The sequence below is a fragment of the Pteropus vampyrus genome, unplaced genomic scaffold (genome assembly GCF_000151845.1).
Source record: "Pteropus vampyrus isolate Shadow unplaced genomic scaffold, Pvam_2.0 Scaffold2, whole genome shotgun sequence".
Taxonomy (NCBI): Eukaryota; Metazoa; Chordata; class Mammalia; order Chiroptera; family Pteropodidae; genus Pteropus; species Pteropus vampyrus.
In genome coordinates, this window is record NW_011888783.1 from 17,337,523 (window position 1) to 17,345,155 (window position 7,633).

The 7,633-nt window shown below is 42.8% G+C and overlaps 1 protein-coding gene across 2 annotated transcripts in view; it reads right to left on the reverse strand.

The window, feature by feature from the left end:
* ITGA6 (integrin subunit alpha 6) overlaps positions 1-7,633 on the reverse strand; it is a 75,254-nt gene that overhangs the window by 66,579 nt on the left and 1,042 nt on the right. The window lies entirely within an intron of this gene.

Sequence of the window (7,633 nt, forward strand, 5' to 3'; positions counted from 1 at the left end):
CTTTCTCAGTTCACTTCTGTAGCAGACTCGGGCACTTTCCAAATATAATAGAAGGCTTAGGAAGTACTTTTCTTTCTAAACTGGCTGATCTTACAGATCATCTGAAATGACTTTACCATGTTCTAAGCATTAAAGCACTTCTCCAGCTAGCCCCTAAAATCCTCCCTTGAGCTTCAGATCATCTAATTCAGCAGGCCTCTCCTTCACATTTCCCCAGGCCCTCTATCCGTTAGCATCTAGAAGTCTCAGCACTGTCCAGATCCATCTCTTTTTGCACTTGAGGGTGCATATGAGACCACTTCATCATCCAGATCTTAAAGCAAGCTCATTTTTTCCTGAGTTGTCCCATGGTGGCATGTGAGCCTAGTCTCACTAGCACCCGTGAGGCCTCAGTGACAAATACCATTTTCCTAGAATTATGTCTCTGCATATCCATCTGATCACATCTGAGCCTGTTTAAGCTTTTCCTTGTTTAAAATCTCTTAGGTTTGTGTCACAGCAGAGCTGGATTCCTTATGCCCCAATCAACAGGTTTTCAACACCTCACATTCACCCCAGGTATTTTAAATATTTTTTCCTACCTATCTTCAATCTCTCCAGAGCCTTACAGATTTCTAAACATTTCCATTTCACAACTTCAAAATACCTTTCTTCTCAAAGGACAGAAAGAACTACCCTGCCAGTAGGGGCTGGGGCAGGGAGGGAATTAGGCCACCATCTGACAAGATGTATTAGTGGGAAAAGGACCCAGGCAGGACTTGTGACTTTCCTCAGCGAGGGAAGAGAACAGAACTTCGAACTCCCAGTGCTGCCAAATGGGCTGCCCACACAAGGGAACCATGCCATACCTCTGGCTGTGATTCTCTTTGATGAGGATCCTCTAGTTAACTTTCTATCACATTGCTTCGTCGGGTCCACAGAAGCCTGTGCCCACTTGAGCAATGGCCATATATCCTGAAGAGAAGGACCCCAATGCTGCCAGGAGGAAAAGGTCATCTGGCTCAGGAGACTTATGCTTAAATGACATCCTACCCTCTGGATCTGAAATGTTTATTGTCATTTAAATCATACACACACACAACTAAAATAACCTCAGTACAAATGAATGTCCTTTTCAAAACAAAGAAATTGTAGTGACACTGATATCACCACACAAAGCAAGCACGGACCTTGGGTAAATAGGCATTAGCCTGTGCTTCGTTTATTCTTCATATCACTAACCAGTGTGCCCCTTTCAAATTACTCCAAAGTTTATTTTCATTTCTATATGCCCAGGCTTAGAAAGCATATTTCCCTAAAAGGTTTCTCTTACACTATATCTGAAATGGCTTTTCAGAAAAAGTAATCTTTGGATTGTATGACGCGCAAAATACATTCAGCCAGTTCGCAAGTAAACATGCAAGCAAACATCCGTGGCCCCATGCCACTCGCTTTCGCCTCTTGCAATTGCTTCAGTCACCCTTTCCCCTCCCCCTAATTCAGAACAGTCTACTTTACCATTTAATTGGTTTTAAAGACTTAAAAGTTTTCTAAGGTTTTTTGCCAATTTGGGAACAGAGAGTGACAGCAGTATCCAACACTGCAAACCAGGACACTGTGTGTGTGGTATGTGAGGTGAGGAAGGTCTGCTGCTACCCGGTGGCCTGTAAATGGTATCACTCGGCAAACACTCCAACCTTGGAATAGGTGAACCGATTTGGAGTGGTCTTGCCTTGTTTATCTAAACAGAAAAACCAGACAGCAGATCAGATGCCCATCAGGCTAACCATGGAGACCAACCATGGTGAAGAGCCGATCTACCTGTCCCAGTTCAGGCCTAATTAACAATTAGCCTCTTAATTTAATTCTAAGAGATCAAGGTTTGCAATTCTAAACGCTAGTTTAACAAACAAAAATCTGCTAAAGCCTTAAAATCTGCACACCGCACAGGCCAGGAAGCATGGAAGATGTGGATATACAACCAACCTCCCTGCCGTGTTGTGGCCACTTCATCCCTTATAGCCTTGCTTTCCACATTTAACAAAGCGCTTGCTTACTCTGGCCCGGGACTAGTCTAAGGTATGATTATCCTCACTTTACAGATGATGAAAGAGAGGCTTGAGAGATATTGTGATTTATAAGAAATATATATTTGGTCTTTGTCCACTGTTCCTGGAACAAAGCTCCTAAAACCATTGGAATTTCCTAAGTGATGAGAACGATAAAGGTGTCTTTTGTTAATGAGCTGACTTTAGGAAAGCACTTAAGGATGTGGGCTGGTGGCCAGGAAAACTGACCACCTCATTAGAGGGTTAGAACTTTCAGTCCTACTTCCTTGACCTCCAGGGAGGGGAGAGGGGCTGGAGGTGGAGTTCAATCACCAATAGTCAATGACTTAATCATGCCCATGTAATGAAGTCTCCATAAAACTCCAAAAGGATGGAGTTTGGAAAACTTCCAGGTTGGTTAACACCTGGAGATTTGAGGAGAGTGGCACACTCAGAGAAACGTGGAAGCTCTGCACCCTTGTCCCATATCCTGCCCTATGCATCTCCTCCTCCATCTGGCCGTTCCCGAATTATATCTTTTTATGTTAAACCAGTCATCTAGTAGTATGTAAGATGTTTCTGTGAGTTCTGTGAGTTGCTCTAATAAATTAACTGAACCCAAGGAGCGGGTTTTACTAACCTCCAATCTATAGCTGGTCTGTAAGAAGCACAAGTGACTTGTGCTTGGTATCTGAAGTGGGAGAGAGGCAGTCTTATTGGACTGAGCCCTTAACCTATGGAATCTGATGCTATCTCCAGGTAGTGTCAGAACTGAGTTAAACTGTAGGACATCAGCTGGTGTCAGAATTATTTGGTAGTGTGTGGGGAAAACCCCCACACATTGGAAGTGGGTGCAGAATTGTTGGTACCCTGCACAGTGTCACAGCTAGTAAATAGCAAAGCAGGATTTGATCCCAGCTAGCTCTACAATCTAGCTGGCATCTAGACTCTAGCTCTAGAGTCTGCTCCACTACATTATGCTGCCTTCTATGTAAAAAAAAAAGGCAAGCTCATCTAGCTTAAACCCAGAAAACTGTAAGAACATATTCTTGGATCACATCTCGTGCAACAGACCCAGGCTGAGCCTAGAATTATATTTTTTTTACAAAGAGATTCCCCAAGTTACCCTGATGACCAGCCAGGTTGATTTGATTTGAAAGCTGTACCCAAACACAGAATAAGACAAGCAACAGGGGCTGGCCTCTCCCACTGCCCGTTCCTGCAGGGCTCAGTCTTGACCACCTTCCCGAGAAGCTGTCAGAACTTTGGTTCTGACACGTACGTGTTCTACTAAAATCTCCATTCTATAGCTCTCACTGGAGGGGGTCAGCAGCTTCCCCACCATTCCACTTTAAAAGTTACATGTGTGTATCCAAGATTCACTTACTGTCAAATAACTAAAGCTTCAGTCATCAATTCACAAGTGCCCGCATATGCTTACTCACATTTGACCCCCACATCCCTGTCAAGTTACTTTTAGGATTTTATTCTACAGCCATCCTTCTCTATCCAGTCTTCTTATAACAACCAACAAACCCTGAATACCCACTACACTGCAGGTCAGCCTGTATTTCTGGGGTTAAGTTCTGAATTCTGCGTTTAAGGTAAAAGTCAACTGTAATTAAAAATCACTCATGAAAATTCCTTAACTGGGACTTGGGCCCTTGAAAACTCAAAAACCAAGAATTAATGTCCTGGGTCTCTTTGTATTATGGCTATAGCTTCCCTTTCCCTGAGGACAGCAGAAACCAGAGGCTACTTTGAGCAAGGAGGACAAAGGGTTGAATAAAGGATTTTTTTTTCCCTCTCTCTACCCTGAGCTGGAAGAGTTGATTTCACAAGTTAAATTGAGTGTATGATATGACTCCACTGTATCTGCAAGGCATATGCTAGGTGCTATCAGGCAAAGAAATGAACATAAGACCCCTGCCCTCACATTACATATAATCCAGCTGGGAAAGATTGGATCACCCTCTGAAAATGGTAGTTAACAGTTAAACACAAAACCATCAGAACTGTCAGACACATGATACTAAGTACTGCAGATATTCAAAGGAAGAAGAAATTGCTGGAGTGTAGATTGGGCTAAAAAGGCTTTCAAGGAGAAATTTAAACTGGTTTCTGAGATGATTACATTCTTCCTTAAGATGGGCTGACTCAAACCAGTGTCCAAGGTAAAACTGATCCCTTCATCTAAGCATATGATAGTATTTTCTATTATGTCTCCACTGTACTTCTTGAAAGTGTCAAATAATTCACTGGCCAACTCTGTCCATAGTAGTATGTTGAACCATATACCATAGTTCTAGTACTATTTGGTTATTAAAGCTTAAATTAAATCTTACTATTGTTATGCTGAAACAGGATCTTATTATGCAGCTAAGAACAGAGTAATCACTTCTTTACAATAGTGGAGAATACCACATGAGCATGGAACCTGACTTTCCCAATAAATCATTCATACTTATGAATATGCTGACCTTTTTCTCAACCCTAAGTCATTACTTGGATGGTCTCACACCAGCCTGTGTTAAAATTAAACTTGTTTATTTCTGCTTTCTTATAGAGTCCTAAGATCTCCTCTAAGTGTCCCTGTCCACTTTGGCTCTTTCTCCAGTCTCAGGACTCAGTGTGACTGAGCACCATCCCTAAATGATGGCCCTGGGCCACATGGCACTCTGAATTCAAGGAAACAAGTGCTTAGGTATACATCCTGAAGACAGCTCTGATCCCTGACTAGATGCAGTCACCACTCACTGGCTTTTTTCAGAAGGGGGGTGGCAGGCAAAGAAGGGACCCAAAAGCCGATCCAAAGCCAGTTGGAATAAAGGCCAAGAGGAAGAAAGTCCAAGCACAGATATTTAAATAGATGGCCCTGACCCATATGGGAAGCAGTTTAATAAATCCACACAATGTAGTGCATTTCCAAAATTCAAATGCTGGCCAATTTCTCTACGTCTGAAGGACATTTCTGAATTTGCCTTTTAGAAATGGTGTGAGCACAAGCCAGAAATGTCAAGTTCAAATCCAGATTCTGTTAAGATTCTACTTAAGCAATTGTGAGACTTTAGATATTTCTTAACTTTCAGCTTCAGTTTCTTCATCTATAAAGGGAGCCAATCGGACAAGACGATCCCTAGTTCAGTAAACATCATTTTAAAAGTGAGAGCATCAGAGGTCTGAGCAAAATCAAGAACATTACAGTCAGAACAGAAATGACAGGGGACCTGGAGAGCCTCCAAAAAATAATGGTGATCAGAAAGGCCCCCTCCCCACCAAAATGGGGGTTGGTATAAATTCAGAATTGTTCCATAAGAATATATATAGATCTCCTCCTCTAGGTTCTGCCCTACAGTCAAACATATATCTATCTCTTCCGAGAAGAGCTAAGAATGATGATTCACAGGATGGACATACAATGTATGTCATCTCATACTTTCTAACTGGGAGTTGAGGAGTGGCGTATGACTCAACTTTAACTACCTAAGAGAAATTAAAGATTCCAAGGAGTTCAGACCCTGACCTCAATAACTCAGTCAACCATCTAATAATCTTCTAGAGTCTAAAACGTCTTTAATACACAGCCTAAAAACCTTGAGTGAAGTTTTACAGTCTCTAGTTCACTTTTATAGTCTCAAGAGATTTAGAAACACAATATGTTTAGGCTCTCAGGTACAATATTATTGTAATAAAATCCTAACTAGAGTTTAAGATGTTGTTAAGTATTTAAATAGCACTGTAGAAAAATTTAACCCACACAAAACTATGATGGTTTCTAAAATAGCATGTTCATCTAATATTCCCATAACTGCAATAACCTTTAGCTTTACTCTCTGGCAGTCTTAGAATCACAATGTTTAACACCTATACAGTAGCTGGCACACAGTAGGAATTCAATTACTGCTTCTAAGTTTATCACCATTAACAGCTACCATTTAGTCAGCAAGTACTCATGCCAATCAGGAATTAAGTATTTTACATGTTATCTCTTAATCTTCACAACAACCCTATTAAGCAGTAATAGCTCCATTTTACAGGTAAAGAAACTATAGCTCAAAGTAAAACAGCTGCTAAATGGCCTAGAACAAATCTGAGCTCTCCTCTTCCTCACCAGTTCCCTGAAATAGTTCCACTAAGCTTGTGCAGAGTGCAGGGGTTGGGATACTGGCCCAGAAGTAGTGAGTGGGGTCTAGATCTCACTGCCTGTTACTTACATCCACATCTTCACTGACAAAGGTGATAACGGATGTGGGTATGGCCTGTGTGTGCTGGTTCTCCTGGGAGGACAACATTACTCCAGTAGCTAGACTACTTTACCAAAAGGAGGGGAGTAGAGAGAGGCATCTGACATAAACCATAGTCCCCTAGAATGTAGTTACTGCCATACTCTTAAGCTCTAGGGAAAGATACAGTCACCTTAAAGTGGGCCTCTCTCCATCTGAGGGTATGATCCGTCCCTCTGTCAGCCCCTAAGAAAAGCATTTCTAGAAGGCATCAGGCTCCAAACACAGGCTTATTCTCTGGAAGGACTTGCAGCAGCTCTAACAGAAGAGAAGCCCACCAGCAGTAACAAGTTTTAGTAAGCATGCTGCTAACCTTCGTGACAACAGATTCCTGGCTAAAATCACATTTTGCACATCCCAAGGATATTTTCTTGCCCCAGCACTTCCATTCATAATGTTTGCTTGAAGAAGTATTTCAAGGAAGCCACCAGCTTCAGTAGGCATCTGGTGTAAAAACAGAATGCCAAGGAGAGTGTATTCCCTCTGCTGGTCCAGTCATTTCTGCACGAACAAGTTCAAATTCCCCATATGGGTGGATGAACATCTACTGCCCTCCTAAATATTCAGAGACACTAACTGCCATCCATTAACTGAGTTAACAGAAACCACCTTTCACTTCAGATTTACAGCTTAACAATTCTTTCTACTGAGAAAGCAGAGAATAAGCAGCTGGCCAGACCCACAGACCACCCGCCAGCATCCTTCCCACCCCCAATTCCTTTGCTTCACTAGCAGGTGTTATCCAAAAATCTGACTCTAAGATTCAGGGACCCCCAATATTCACCTATTACAAAGTTCTTAATTGCTTAAATCAAGAGGTTTCCTCCAGCTCTAAAATCCCATTCACCTCATAAACACAAAGTCCTCTCTTTACTGTGGCTGCACTTTGCTTTCTCCGCTCTGTTGGTCCTGGAAGGACCTCGGTTCAACTAAAGGCCTGCGGGGTGGGAGTGCTTTTGTGAGTTTATTTTTCGGTAGCACAGATCAAGAATGCGGCCCCACTGCGATTAAGGAGACTAAGCTCTCAAATACTCTCTCCAGCCTAGTTTGATCATGTGAGAACCAAACACTAAGAAAGAAAAGGAGAAGCTCAGAAAGCCAATCCCCACTTTCTCCCGGGAGGAGCCCTGCTATGCTGTGGTGGTGGTGGGGTCGAGGGTGGGGGGTGGGGGGCAGCTGCCTCTTGCAAACCTTGTTTGCAAAACCCCAGTCCAGATCGGACCTGTTGCTTTTACTCCTCGGTTGGGCCTGCCCAATGCAGGGGCCCAGAGGGCCTCGGGTGCCGCCGGGCGCTTTGGGGCCTGGGCAAAGGGTCTGGCACAC